Source organism: Denticeps clupeoides, chromosome 10 (genome assembly GCF_900700375.1).
Source record: "Denticeps clupeoides chromosome 10, fDenClu1.1, whole genome shotgun sequence".
Taxonomy (NCBI): Eukaryota; Metazoa; Chordata; class Actinopteri; order Clupeiformes; family Denticipitidae; genus Denticeps; species Denticeps clupeoides.
The window spans coordinates 17,663,623-17,678,130 of NC_041716.1; the positions used below are offsets into that span (position 1 = coordinate 17,663,623).

The 14,508-nt window shown below is 40.6% G+C and overlaps 1 protein-coding gene and 2 non-coding genes across 5 annotated transcripts in view; 1 reads left to right on the top strand and 2 right to left on the bottom strand.

Annotated features, from left to right (window-relative positions):
* Positions 1-2,178: 2,178 nt before the first annotated feature.
* Positions 2,179-2,342, bottom strand: LOC114798945 (U1 spliceosomal RNA). The gene has a single exon (XR_003751155.1). It is a non-coding gene; the product is annotated as a U1 spliceosomal RNA (small nuclear RNA).
* Positions 2,343-3,095: 753 nt separating this feature from the next.
* LOC114798958 (U2 spliceosomal RNA) lies at positions 3,096-3,286 on the bottom strand. The gene has a single exon (XR_003751161.1). It is a non-coding gene; the product is annotated as a U2 spliceosomal RNA (small nuclear RNA).
* Positions 3,287-11,490: 8,204 nt separating this feature from the next.
* ndrg3b (ndrg family member 3b) overlaps positions 11,491-14,508 on the top strand; it is a 39,645-nt gene continuing 36,627 nt past the window's right edge. For all 3 annotated transcript variants that reach the window (XM_028993008.1, XM_028993011.1, XM_028993009.1), the window contains exon 1: positions 11,491-11,643. The gene's annotated coding sequence lies outside the window, so the exon portion shown is untranslated. The remainder of the gene's footprint in view (positions 11,644-14,508) is intronic.

Here is a 14,508-nt window from a genome sequence, read left to right on the forward strand (position 1 = left end):
TTTCTTACACTGTACTGAATATCGTTATTTCCTCTCATTGCATTGAGCATGTTTATAGGACAAAAGAATGTAGCTCTCGGGTGGAAAATTACATGTATTTGCTTTATTGTGCTGGTGGATCAAAATGCACAAATAAACTGGGAGCAATAGACAAAATGGTGGGAATGTTGGTCCATGTAGTGAAGATGGCTTCATGAAAGGCATCTAGTCTTGAATTGATGTCCATTTATTGTACACTTCTCTTGCCATCCCCTTCCACACATGCCCAGTGGGATTCAAATTGTTGTATATTGGTCATTTCGTTCTACTTGCGTCACCGATGTGGGGTTGATTCGACAGGGAAAGCTCTGTTACTGTTCATGACCACTTTCCAACGGGCACATTTAACCTGGTTTACCACAGAAAAAAAGGAATCTTAGAAAAGCTGTCGTCACAATTAGATTTTAAAAAACCTCATCAGTGGGACTTTCTAACAATGGCCTGATGAATAGAACAATAGAACCACGGAACCAGGAGATTGTTTGTATGCATTCCCATTTTTGCCACGCTGTTTCCAAAACAGACAAAAGTGCCGTGTGCTGTGCTGTGCTTCTTGGACAGATGCACAAGATCAGCGTTGTCTGTTCAAACAACAGTAACTTCAAAAGCCTAAACGGCAAAGATAAAATGGCATGTGCAAGATGATAATCCAGAACGCATATTTTGTTCAGAAGAACAAAATGCATTTGGTTTCATGAATCAAAGGCTCTTACTCTCAAGCACTTTTTATAAATGACGGAAACCATGTGATTGATATGCATGTGTCTGCATTCAACAGTCGTTTTATGTTTTTTTTGACTACACAAAATCTAATAACTTGGCCAGCATGTTATAAAGGGCAAACAGGTGACACCCCCTTCACCCTAGACCATAAAGTGATTTTTGCAGATTGAGAGATTAAAAAAAACGATATAGTGCAATAGTGCATCTCCCCCGAGGGCCTGAAGCGAGATGTGTGTGGACTGCAGCTTGTACTCTTTATTACAGACTTCCTTTCCCTCAGGGACGGGGGGTTATGCATTTGTTTCCAATGATTCAGATGTTACTGGTGGACGTGGTTCACTTGACTGCTGCTTGTGTTTCCAGTGGGATGCTGAGTAGAAGTGAGAAGACATGATGGCCTCAGTGGCTCCAGCATCCAGTGGCTCGCATTGTAACAAGCCCCCCCCATCCAATCTCTGCCGAAAGCCAATGAGATAACTGGTGATGGACGGGATCTGCTTGTAAAGTACGTAAACTACAGCAATATAGAAGTGCATTTTCTTCACTTGCACCATTACTAGGACAACACATTGACAAAGCACTATATCACGATACTTCTAGCGATACAGCCGGCTTTTGTTGGGAAACTAACAGCAAACTTTATCATCATCTTAGCTCTATACAGTCCAGCATACAGAAAGACAAGATGGCAAAGCTCCAGTTACAGTAAGTAAGCAGGGAGTGAGTTCAGCACTCTGGTGGCTTGTGAGAAAAAAACTATTTTGCCGTGTGGTCGATCGAACCCCAATGCTGCGATAGTGTCTTCCAAACTGAAGGAGTGAGAAGAGTTTGTGTGGGAGGTTGAGGACGTTACAGCAGCACCTCGTGTAAATAACAGAATTCCCCTTTGCTGTAGTTTACGTGCTTTACAAGCAGATCCCGTCCATCGCCAGTTATCTCATTGGCTTTCGGCAGAGATTGGATGGGGGGGCTTGTTACAATGTGAGCCACTGGATGCTCATTATGATCGTGCAGCACCGGTCAGCGCCATAATGCGGCCAAACTGGACTCCATCCAAAACACGGATAGTATTCCAAATGGGAATTTAAAAAAAGTTTCTTAATGAATTTGCCACCAATTCATTTTATCTACCAGCATTTGTGTGTGCCGTTGTGCGCAACAAGTCAAATTTCCATTTTGTCACGATTGATGAAAACGTGCAACAACAAACACATTCAACCTTTACAGGAAAAAGGCAAAGATAAACAAGGAAGCTCAAAACCAGGGCCATCAGACACCTGAACACCCAGGGAAACAAACACACACACACACCATCTGTTAATCCATAATAGTTGAAATTGAATCACAAAACCAGAAACCTACACACATTTCATCCTCCATGCAATAAAACTGAAAGTTACTTTGGAACCAGCTTGTCAGGGGAGAGCGCGAACGCAGTCCCCCACTACCAGAAATTATGCAGTCGAGATTCCCACATTTGGGGAATTCGCAGGGGTCAGCACAGCCGGAGTGCAATGGCTGAGCCTCGCCCTGGGTGAACCGCCTTCTTGATCACGGTATCTCCCCTGCCAGGTAAGTATGAGTTGTACACGGCCAGAGAGGCGCCGCCATTAACACAAACACATGTCACCACGACGGTGCAGTAATGGCAGAACACGAATCTAGCGCCGGTACACACGGGACCCCGACCAGAAAAAAACGAGCCTCGACACTGCGAGTCCAGCAACATACGAAAAGCAGCATTTAGCACCGAAAACAGCTTTCAAGAAGTGTCATGTGACCCATCCCATAATGCATTTTAAATACACCACCGCCTTCAGAAAATAATAACCATATATCAGGACACAATAAAAAACGAGCGATCGTGTTTACACCGAAAAAAGCAATAAACAACAATAAAGCTGCATTTAAAAAAAAATTCGTCTACATGTTTTATTTCAAGACTTTTCGTAACAAAGTAGCTTAGCCATGTGCTACTTCCGGTGCAGCGATTTAGAAACGTCCGGAAGAAAAACCGACTATAACTTTTGTTCCGACCTGACATCTGATTAGTTACGATAGCGAACAAGAGACAAATTGTAAAATTCTCTAACATGTCAAACATCGAGGCAGCGAGACACTGATCTAAACTTAGTTTTAGCCTGGACATTAGGAATCTCATCCGACGAATAAAGTGACGTAGTTCGGGTGCTTTGTTCCTGCAGTCAGTACGTCACTATTCAGCGCGCGTGCTCTCATAACAGTCGACAATCACCACAATAATGATCACGTAATAAGCTGTAATATCGCTCCCGCAATCAGATTTATTTTAATACCGCATGATTTCCCCGAGTGGGGAGTGCACCGTTCCTGGAGGTACTGCAATACCAGGTCGATGCGTGGAGTGGACGGAGCAAGCCCCTATTCCATCTCCCTGTTCCAAAAATCAATTTAATATATGGTCCCCGGGTAGGGGACGTATCAGATATTAAACTGATAAGAACAGATACTACACTTGATCTTAGCCAAAAGGCCGAGAAGCGATACTCGACGGCGCTCAGCGTCAGGGGAGTCTTTCTCGAACACACACTTCACAGCGACAGGGGTCCCGATTTCAGCGCCATCGTAACAGGAGGAGGAGACACGTCGCACGGGTTCTACTGACACCAACTCGCTCACTTCAAAAAGATGAAAAGAACCAGCGCCTTGCAATCATCTAGCGTTAAAACCACCAAGCGAGTACATTTAACATTAAACACGCCCACCGACCAATCACATTACAGACAGGATAAACAGCGAATTATGTCAATGTGATGCCGAACGCTGCTTGGAGGAAGAAACTAAACTAAAACACGAACTCCCCGGAAAATACAACAAAACACACAAGCAGAGCGTCTTTTGTACTTTTAAATATATAAAAGTATCGTTTCTCCACCTACAGGTGGAATCCTGCATTACACATCCGACCAAGTGAGAGACGCTTTGAATAAACATTTGAAATGAGACGAACATTTGATTAACATTTCAAATGGTCCAAAAGAATCACTTAACCTTCCACAATCAGAAAATGTGTGTGCGTCACTTTAAAAGTTATACTGATCATTTGAAAACCCCATTTTCAATGTTTGCAGTATTGCTGAAAACAGTGATTTTAAAAAGCCACAAAACTGACCTTCTTCACACTATTACAGTATCTAGAGCAGCAGCAGAACTGTGTCAATGGTTTTCAATTAACTATTCAAACTTGTATATTATTTTGTTTGCTGTTGGTTAGGGAACCATGTCCCTGTTTATAAAATAACAAAAATACAAAATTACAAAATAATTTTTTTTTGCCCGGCTGGACAAAACTAGCATCTAGCTTGTAAAACGCTAGAATAAGGATATTTCTTATTCTGTCTGGATGAAACAGAAAGACTCAAACGAAACACTAATCGTTTTGTCTGCAGCCAGAGGTCAATATGAACGTTCCCCCTGCTAGTGTCCTGCCCTTTTTTGCTACCTGCCAGAAAGCGCTACATAATGCGCTGTGAAAGTGCAAGCGCACGTCCACATTACACCGTAAATCTCCAAATGCAGAAAGTTTTTGCTACTTTCGCTTGTTTGCTAAAAGCGGAGGTTTGTATGTTAGTTTTAATATGGTTTATCTTAAATATTATTAATGATTTGCTTGTTTACTTTGTGCATTAGACACATCGAGGTGATTGTTTTTATACTGTTTACGTTCTTACGCACTTTGAATTGTGTATGTATGGCATGAAATTCTAATTTTAAATTCTTCTATTTCTGAAGATGAAAGACTGTGTCGAGCACAATGCAGTGTGGCAAGTGCAATCCCAGCAGTTGCAGAGTTCTTATTTTGAAGGTACCTGATTGCTGGGCAGTTATATTTTGAATTAATATTAATACAACTGAACTTTGCAGATTGCAGAACAGTACCTTTAAACGGGTCATATTAGTGATGTGAAGACGAGCCAAAGTGCTGTGAACTCAGCTTGAATAGAAATTTTATGTGCACTGCTGGAATGTCGAGGTGTGTTTAGGAATATTGGTAATTTTTTGGTAATCACAATTGAAAAGTAAGAAGATTAAGAATCTGGATGTACCTGATGAAACACCCTCAGAAAGAGGTGTTGTGGGATGGTTGCAATACACAACAGACACAAAATATTGACATGGTAACTACACTGGACTACACATGGTAACTGTTGTGAAATAATATTTGGGTAAATCATTTACTTTTAATCATTTAGGTTACTAACTGTGTCATTACAAACACTTCCAAACAGTATAGCATTGACTGAATTTACAAAAGAAAATATGCCTGATCTTTGTATTGAAAATATTTTAGCAGAGCAAAAGGTTAACACACTTTATTATGAACTCATAAAATACTTGTCCTAACCTCACATATTTTAATATAGATGTTTAATATATATATTTCTCAAATCGTCATAAAGGTTTGTTTCATTGTTTCAGATGACTTATTACTTTTACTGTCCTTTAGGTGCAGTGTGACCTCTGCAGTAGATTTCCAACATGCCAAATACAAGAAACACTTGTCCACTTTTGTTTGAGGCAAATGTTCTTTGTTAAGTTTTTCTTTAAACCTGCTTGCTTGTTTTTATTAAACATTTAAAAAAATTTTTTTAAAAACTGAGGAAGACTTATTTTTTTTTATCACATATGATGCCCACAATGTGGTTAAAACCAGCAAAAATACTTTGAGAATAGGACGCTAATAACTGCTACCCCACTAAACACTACAGGAAGCAGTTGCTGGCAAAATAAAACTGTGTAAAAATCTACTACCCCACTAAAAACTACAGGAAGCAGTTTCTGGCAGCATAAAAGTATGTGTAAAAATCTGCTACTAAAGATGCTCATATTGACCGTTTAACCGTTAACCAAAATAATGAACTTTGACTGATTATTACTATCAGTTAAATGGTTTAAAATGTTATATATATATATATACACACACACACACACACACACTTTCGAAGCAAACATCCACAAGCATTGTGCAATGAAGGACAACAAAACGTGCCCTCAGTGTAATCAGGGAGAAGATATGATGCACTGTGATGTAAAGGACATTATGCCCATCAGTGTTGTCTGTGGTGAAGGTTTTCGAGAGCTGCTGAGCTATATTAAGCCTAATTACGATATCCCATCAAGACATACTATTACCGTAGAATTGAAGCCTGTTTTGAGGAGAGGAAAAATAGCTTAAAACAAAACTCAATTGCACAAGGTTTGTGGCCCTTACAACTGACTGCTGGACGGCACTTACAACGGAAAGCTATAAAACAATAACTTGCCACTATATAGATGAGAACTGGCAAGTTAATTAAGCTGTCCTACTAACACAGAGTATGACAAGCAGATACACAGCTGAGAACCTCGCAGCTAAACTTTTTTGTTTTGTAATCTCAATTTGTTATTTAAGTAAAAAATATTTAGTGCAGGCCTATTTATTTTATTCTTTTTATTTATACTAATTGGTTTTTGTCTGTTGTCAGAAACGCTGCAGGTGCATGAAAATTTGACGATCCAGATTCTGTTCTTGATCTGTTCTGTGTGCTGTTGTTTGCACATGTTATAAAAAAAAAGTTCCCATATTTAATCAGACACTCCTCAGTTCTATTTTCATTCAATTCTAAGTTCCGCTTCCGGGTTGCTCACTTCCGGGTCGCTCTCTCCCCAGCTGATCTTGCTCCCTCTGGTGGGCTGGAGGTGGTATGTTGGCCGTGACAATATTCTAATCTGATCAGTTAACAATTAATGTTTGGATAACGAACAGCGGTGGTCGGTTGGGAAAATTTATCGAAATGAGCATCCCTATCTGCCACCCCACTAAAAACCACAGGAAGCAGTTTCTGTCAGCATAAAACTACATAAAATTATGCAACCCCACTAAAAACTACAGGAAGCAGTTTCTGGCAGCATAAAGCAACGTGCAAAAACTGCTACACCCTATGAAGTAGAAAAACTTTTTTTAAGCATAAATCCTTTTACAGATGTCCATTCAGGAGTATGGGTAGGAAATATTGATAACGTAGCAAAAACCGACATATGTAACTGAAAATGTCTGATACGGTAGCAAATTCTGGCAAGGCAGCAAAACAGGGCAGAACACCGGTCTAAAGCAGAAACCACCAAGCCAAACCAAAATAAAACAACAACAAAAAAAAAAAACCTGTATGACTGTGTACGTGACAAATACATTTTGAATTTGAAGAGAGTAACTTGGTTTTCATGACCCCTAGGTGCCAAACACCGCTTATCGAGAATAAAATTTAATCTGAAAATTACGACGCGAACCGAACAGGATTTAAATACTACTTTTTACTGCGCCACGAAACTGTCGTTACTATAAAGCAATGAACACGTCGACTGAAACCATGCAGCGTTGCGCGACATTCGAAGTTAATACAGACAGAAAACGCGCAGTTTTAAAAAGTCACCTTCTTAATTTAAACCCACAGAACATCACAACTGAACTTATTTCTGGGCGCCGTGACCTGCAGACATGTACACGATACAAACTACTCAGATCAAAGATATCCATTTTGTAAATTAACATTTGGAGACATTTACCTTGAATGTCCGTCTTCACCTGAACCGATGGACCACGGGAAAAGCGCGCTGAAGACCCTATAAGGGGGTTGGTGATCTGATTGGTTTAGAGGAGCAAGATAGCTCCTCCCCCCTGCAGAACAGAGCTCGAACATTTTTTGTTCTGATGGTGCCGTCAACACTTGTCGCAAAACTGCTGTGGTTTATATACGACGTACCTCCTATTAGAACATTTATTAACGTAATTAAAATAACATCTAAAAGGCCTAAAATGTAACCATACATTACAGAACTTTTGTATCATGTCTTTCTGCCCACTGTGAATCCACGAAACTCTGTGTACTAGTGTACAGTGAGATGACGGTAAAGTTGACATTCAAATTCAAATTTTATTTGTCACATACATAGTCATACACAGTATGATATGCAGTGAAATGCTTTTTGCGACTGCTACAGACCACAGTATTGCAAATGTTTCAAGTATACAATGAACCAATATGCAAATATTGCAAACATAACCAAATATTACACTTTTACGTCCAAATATTACACTTTTACACTTTTAACATAAAATATGTGTAACTGGTAGGGTGAAGGTGTGCAAATGAATGAAAGACAATGTTTAAAGAAAAGAGTCATAAAAAAAAGAGCAGAAAAGTGATGCAAAAGTGATTTTGTGCAAGGAGTCCGGAGTGATTGAAGGTGAAAGTGCTGGAGTTCTATGTAGTGTTGTTGTTGAGAGCTCGGACAGCCTGCGGGAAGAAGCTCCCCCTCATTCTCTCTGTGTTGGACTTCAGGGAGCGAAAGCGCTTCCCTTATCGCAGCAGAAAGAAGAGTCCATTGTTGGGGTGACTGGGGTCCTTCACTATCTTCCTGATCGAACCACCCTCTGTAGGGCTTGTCTGTCCTGCATAGTGCTGTTCCCGAACCAGGTTGACTTTGACTTTTTGACTTGAGCAGTTTAGGGGTTCGGGGGTGCTGGATGGGGGGTCTTCATTCCTCTGTGACTCCAGGAGTTTGTGCTTCAGTATGTGTCTTAATTGTGAGGGGGGAGGGGGTCGTTAAAGTGACATGTCTGGGGGACATGTCCTGCTGGTCTTGTATGTTTTTCCCAATGTGGATAACATTACTGGCCTTCTTGCATAAGCACAGGCTGTATCCAGATCTTGGAGTTTGGTTTAAGGCTCCATTGTATCTGTAGGGCTCCTGCAGGATTTAAAGTATTGCATGACTTTTATATTTATATTCAACTCACAACTCAATAATTCAGTAATAACTACAGACAGGATCACAATATATTGCAAAATTGATTTATTGTCACATCCCTACTGCTGGTCAATGGCAATAGACAACACATCTGTACCACTGTGACACTGATGGCCCTCCACCAGTGACAGATGAAGGATCTAAAGAAGGTCCTGGGGATCTAAACATGGCTGTGCAACCCATCTAACTGAAGACATTTTAACCATGATTGGTTATTGATACATCAAGATGTTGACAGGATACTATGGTGTGGGTCTGTTAGATTAAACTAATTTTAAGTAAAAACTTAGGCTGTTCAAGTGTAATAATCAGGTATATAGGCCAGAGAAAACAAAACATAAAAAGTATTCATAAAAGTAAATAAAATAAATGTAAAATAAAAGCATTTTGAAAATATTACAAAAAGGTATACACTGGCTGTTACAAAGGATTACAATACAGAAAAACCTGAACCCCAGCTGTAATACCATACACATGCAAAAGGCAACAAGAGCCATATAAATGTCATGAACAAAATCAAAAACAACACATTACTGTAATTTGCGATACAAAATCCCACCCCTCCTCCATTCATTCTCCAACTCTCACACTGTGGAGCCATCTGGTCACCAAACTTCGGCCTACACACTGTCATCATACAAAACCAAATGCACACACTGGTATAACACACCGTAACCTATACAGAGACCTAAACAGAATACAGAAAAGCTTAAAAAAAAAAACACAAAGTCAATAAATTTACATTTTAAGCACAATAAATTAAATAATTTAAATTGGTGCCTTGAAAAAACATGGAATAAATAATACTTTGCTATGGTCATGAATTAACTAATATAATGAAACTAAGTTGATCTATACAATAAATCTGGCGCAGAAACCAGTTGCATCATTATAAAGAAACCCCTACAGTAAAACTAATCTCACACAGAGAAAACAAAACATACATAATATGCATTTAGATGAACAGTCATGTGACTTGTTACCCCAAAAGAGTACATGAAATAAAATTACCAGGTGATACTTTCACTGTGCTGTCCTTCCACATTCTTCTACTGTCTACTGCATTCTTGAAAGTAAAAAACATAATTTTTAATCTTTTTACTTATGACAGTACGGGTGATTTCTGCAAGGCAGATTTAATGCACTCCAGTTGAAACCAATTGGGAAGACAAGTTTTGTTTTTGTGTGCTTTGTTATTGCAATTTTACATTTACATTTACAGCATTTATCAAACTCCCTTATCCAGAGCGACTTACAACCAGTAGTTACAGGGAAAGTCTCCCCCTGGAGCAACTTAGGGGACTCAGGGTTAAGTCTTGCTCAGGGACACAGTGCTAGTAAGTGGGATTTGAACCTGGGTCTTCTGGTTCATAGGCAAGTGTGTTACCCACTAGGCTACTACCACCCATATGATTTATAGACCAGATATGTTCTGATAAATTCATAAGCTCTGAAAGTGCTGGATTTACTAAATCTGTCCCATACGGAGCCGGCTGTACCGCCAAAACATAGGTTATAAAACAAACCTGACAGAGTATGTCTATTTTACCAATACAGCATTTATAGTTTAGTCAGTAGAGGTTTGGTCGATGAGAAAACGCATGCCATGCAAGTTAAGCCATACAACTTGCACTCAAAGTATGTGAGTACCAGGCGGTAAACATTGTGACTCTGCACTGAGGGCAGACAGATGAGAATTTTTTGCAAAGCAAACTGTCACCAGCCCATCACCCAAATGTGCACACAATCCATCAGTGCTCCCGGTAAATCCCCATTATGATCAACCCTTCCCTTTCTTCAATGCTAACAATGACAATATGAGTACAACTGTCCATAAAACATCACCCACAGTGACACAATTGCATGAAAAATTCCCAAATATTCCTAGTAGGTCAGTATTATGCAAATTAAGCAAACCTACTGGTTGCGATACACTGCTGGACCTATACATGCATTTATATACATGCAAAATGTTAATAATCTGTTTTGGACTGTCAGCGTTTTACTTTCATTACTTTCAATTAAATCAAGCAGAGTTTTCTGGTGATCACTATGAAGTTGAAGATCTTTGGAAGATAATGAACAGTACATATAAGACCTGAGGAAACCTTTTGAATATATTGCATTTTATAAAGTTCTGCGAGCCTTAGGGCAAACTAAAGGAGAAGTCCACTATCTAAAGAAGACAACTCTTCTGAGAAAAGCACAACTGAACTTGTTGGAAAAAGAGGTTGCCAAGAGTCTTAAATCTGAAGCTAACAATCATGAAAACAGCCTTGGCACTCGCCTCAAAAATGAGAGGGATCTTTTGTTGGCTGACACAGAGAGAAGAATATCATGATTTGAAGAGTACTGGGGATTGAGGAACTACTACATCAATATTTTGTTTATGTAGCTTTTGTCTAATTAGATATTAACAAAGTTATTTTGCATTAAAAACTGCATTAAAACTACAGACCACAATAATTAGGTTTAAGTTAAGTAGTTTTGTCAATTGTGCTTGTGTATTTGTCTATACTACTGCATCTCATTATTCTTTTCTTCTTAAATTTTTCTTAAGATTATTCTATGGTTTTTCATTGAGAAGAAAACCATGTGCAGAAAACCCTGTTTACTACTTTTAAAATTAATTTTATGTTATTCCCAAATTGAGTACAGTTGAATAATGGTCTAGTGCATCACTGTGATGTCCTTGTAATCATGGCCAACATTTAAACACTTTGTGATTCCAACCTGGGATGACCAACCACATTCCAATATATATTGACATATTTCATAACAATCTCTATCGACTGATTTCTTAATGTCACGTGGTTTTTCGACAGCCTGCGTTCTGCAGTGGCCACCACGACGGCCATGATTAGAAGAAAGAGGCCCCGCCCCCGCGCACCGCGGAACCGCCCAGAGGTGTGGGCGCCACCGCGAGGAGTTCAGACGGCGAGAGCCAACCGTGCGCGCCGCTCGCAGCTCCTCGCCAGCTACGCGGACGTTACTCCAGGGGCTTTTCTTCCTCACTGGACAGCCTAAGTGGGAGGCCAGCAACGCGCTCGTCCGGTGAGCGCCTTTTTACTACTGAATGAAGGATGCGATACCAGCATTTGCGGTGAATGGGGCATCTGTCTGCTAACGGGCTAACTGTGGGTAATTTTTAGCCGAGCTGGCATCATCGGGAACCGCTTCCCACAATGTGTTCAACCGCGTGCGTTGGTTGATATAAAATAGAAATAAAACTCTTCGTGCGTCTGAAAATGCCGCAGCGCCACCGCAAGAACCAATTTGAACACAGAACGCATACGCTAACTTAATGTACTGCACTATCTAAATGTCCGCAGTTCATACTCTGTATATGCGCAATAACATTCGCCGTGTGTGCTTGTTCGCCTCCTTCGTCTTTACCTCACAGGAAAATGATGCTAAACTTATTATTTTTTTCTGGTACTGAAGCAACGTCTCATTTACTATGAATTAAACCTGGCGTTGAAGAGCTAGTTAAATGTGAATTACTTTCCTTGCTGCCGACACTTTCGTAGACTTTACCTGTAGCTTGTGTCTAGTAAAGTGCACCACTGCTGGAGCATAATGTCTGTATTGCGCAGAAATCGGTTCTCCTGGGTTCCGTACCGCCTCCGACTTCAAATGTGATGGTGGTTACGTAAAAATGAGGAACACAGGCATGTTTGTATTGCACGGAAATATTAAGCCTCTTCTTAGGCACCGTGTTGCGCAAAGCGCATTGTGCTGTGACATTAGACGCGTGTATCCTTTAGGGTGTTGGGCCAAGCGCTGCCGTGCTACTAACCCAATTTACCGAAATGCGCTGGAAACAACAACAGCGGCAGCAGCATCAGCCAGAGAGCAAAGCCGAAAGATTATCCACGGCGATTTTGGAGCCCAGATGGCCTGAGATATATCCCCCATCCGAACTGGTCACGTTTAAAGTCTCTGTGTGTTTAAAGTCTCTATTCTGTCTTAGATGACCTGCATGTGCCAACCATTCATATAGTTGATCAGCGCATATATATATATATATATATATATATATATATGTGTGTGTGTGTGTGTGTGTGTGTGTGTGTGTGTATATGTGTGTGTGTTGGAAACGTCTCTCTTTATGAGAATCACTCAAGTTCTCTGGAAACGTCCAGAAACATCTGGTAGATTCTGAAGAGGAAACATCAAAAGTAGGTTCCTCTGTTTAAGATGTCTGGGTTAAGGTTTAACCCAAATATAAACTGAGAGTGATTCTATTGCCACATTGGTCAGTAGGTCTTAATTTTGTATTTTCACTGTTTTCTTTATGGCAAAAGGTTGGTTATTGCCTCTGATTGTGACTCGGTAGTGGTGGGGATCTGTCAGTGTGGAAAGGTCTCACCTAGAACCACCATGTCTATGCAGTTGGACCTTAAACTGTAGCAGATAGATTGCGGGTATGGACAGACAGGGGAAGTTGTCATGGTAACCCGAACCGTGAGGTGGGGGGTTGGGGGGACTCATAAATCAGATTTGGTAGCTTTTGGCTGAAGTGTGATCACCTCAATAAGCAATAAGCTTGAAATGTACAGGTAATACAATAGGCTAAGTGAGGTAGGCTCCATTATTCATGTCTTATCTAGAATGATCAACAGGAGAAGATTCTGCCAAAACTGATGCAAAATTCATTCCTTTCCAAGCACAATTCACAGATGTCTATGGACAGAGATTCTAGAGATTATGTGTATATGTAATGTATATCAAATATTAGCATTAAGCCTTTCCTCTATCTGTCCATGTTGCTGACCTTGTTAGTGGTCTAAGACATACATAACTTTGAACTTTTTTTATATATAAATATCCCGGCCACCCAGTCCCATCAGAGTGTTTTTCAGCCAGCGCTTACATCACACCAAGGCCTCCAGCAGCGCTCGGAGGGGTAGTGTGGGTTTCTGTTCAGGGAAGAGGATAAAAGATGGAGATGTTCCAGTCTGGAGCCTGTTCCATCCCTATTGACCCAGAGCCCTTGGCGTTGGTGGATGGTGTGAGAAAGACGCTTTAGCCTTCTGCTGTCTGGTCCCACCCCCCATCTGAGTGCCACTGTCCTCTTTCAGCAGGCAGTTGCAGCACTCCCCATCTTCACTGTTTTCTCTCCGTCCCACATCCACCCTGTTTTTGTTCTATTTCTGGCTGTGCTCTCTGATATAAGGGGTAGATGCAGTGAGGGGTTGGCCGCCCCCACCCTGAAAACTGTGACTTTTCTGTCTTGTCCCATCATGTCAGCTCTCAGCTGTCATCAGACTGATGTTCTCAGCTTTTAGTGTGAAAATTCTGATCGACAGTTTAATGGAAGGTGGCAGCCCTGACATTTGTGAGGGCACTATATAAGCCCGGCTGTAAATATTTTTCCAGCCGTTGACAGGATTCTAAATTTAGACTCTATTCTCATTGCCAAATTGTATTAGATCTCTTATAAGATGTTAATTTTCTCCTTATACAATAGCTTTTGCTGACAGCCTGGGAACCACACAGACATGATTTAAAATAAATAAATAAAAGATTGTAAAATCAGGCACGAGAGCAGTCAGTGTGGTAAGGCTGACAGGAGATTATTGCACTTTTTAAGCCCCATTAAGCCCAAAGGAAAACATCCTTGGCCTCACTCCCCTTTACCACCCTCCTAATGTCACAACAGTGTTCTGTTATCATACGGGTATTGTAGCCATCAGAAGCCGGAGATGGTGAAAGCCATCTCCTCCCTCCCTCCGACTAAAAAGCGCTCATGACCTCTCCCACATTGTAAAACATGACAGAGAAATCATTAAAAGGCTGTGAAAGGTAGGGTACATTTTTCCTCCCCCTAAAATCACACACTCTACCACCATTCCATTGTCTGCATGGAACATGAGCGCTGAGATGGAGCAGTCTGGAGTACATTGTAGCACAGAG